Source organism: Otolemur garnettii, unplaced genomic scaffold (assembly GCF_000181295.1).
Source record: "Otolemur garnettii isolate 467f Iridium unplaced genomic scaffold, OtoGar3 scaffold00031, whole genome shotgun sequence".
In the NCBI taxonomy this organism is placed as follows: Eukaryota; Metazoa; Chordata; class Mammalia; order Primates; family Galagidae; genus Otolemur; species Otolemur garnettii.
Genome location: NW_003852426.1, coordinates 10131971 through 10133010, shown reverse-complemented (window position 1 = coordinate 10133010; position 1040 = coordinate 10131971). Strand labels below are relative to the sequence as shown.

At 55.0% G+C, this 1040-nt stretch overlaps 1 protein-coding gene across 1 annotated transcript in view; it reads left to right on the top strand.

Annotated features, from left to right (window-relative positions):
• The window catches only part of KIF6 (kinesin family member 6), a 334925-nt gene that overhangs the window by 258331 nt on the left and 75554 nt on the right, over positions 1 to 1040 (top strand). The gene's annotated exons all lie outside the window — the stretch shown is intronic.

The following is a 1040-nucleotide window of genomic DNA, read 5'->3' as shown; positions in this document are numbered from 1 at the left end:
CGTGGTTATCGCCTCCAACGTGCTGTCCCACCTCTCCTCACAGAGCGTGGCGTCCCCACACGGCCAGGCAGCGCTCATCATTCACACACACAAAGCACATGTGCACCTAGGAGCTTTCTACAGCAAGCAGCCCCAAGAGGCATCTCAGCCTAATCTTAGAAATGCGGGATCAGAGCCCCGGCTGTGAAGTGGTGGGGAGGCTCTTGACCCACAGCCTTAGACTCCCAGCCCAGGGCTATCTACTTGGCAGGCTGCCTTTGTAACATGCTCGCTCACCTGCTTTATCGTCTTTTGTTCTACAAATATTTATGGACTATTTACGAGGTGCAAGCCCCTGTTCTAACTCCAGGGGTATAAAGGTGAATTAAATAGATGTGGACTCTGTCCTCGTGGAGCTTATGATGTTGACAGGAAACAAGCACGTAATCATGCAATTCACTCATAGTAAGCTATCTGCCTGTGATGGGGAAGTGTGGGGGGCAGTGGAGCAAGTGGGTGTCACCCACTGCAGGCTTACACCGTCCTAGAGAGCTATCCAGAAGAAGAGACATCACAGCTGAAACTAAGGGGTGGGGTATAAATGAGCCAGATGAAGAGAGAGGCTCCAAGCAAAGGGAACATCCCCAGGGTGAGAGAGAGTGGGGCACCTGATGGAACCGAAAGCCACGAGAGATGGGTGGACGTGAGGGAAGAAGCTGGAGGAGGGGCAGATGCCAAGGCAGGAAGCGTCTACCTCGCCACACTGAGGAATGGGACTTTCTCTGGGGGTCATGGGGAGCCCTTGAGGAGTTTTAAGCAGGGGAGTAACAGGATCAGCTCCGTGCTTGTGCAGCATCACGCAGGCCAGAAGTCAAGTAGCGCAAAGGCAGAGGAAGGAGCAGGCAGTGGTTGCAGCATCTGCGAGAGGGATGGCAGCACTCTGCTCTGGGGCGGGGGGAGTGGCGATGAAGCTAAGAGGAATGCTGCAGGAGAGAACGAGCACAGAGGAGAGCCCAGACTCCAGAGACTCCAGGACTGAGGGGCAAGGGATGGGGTGCAGG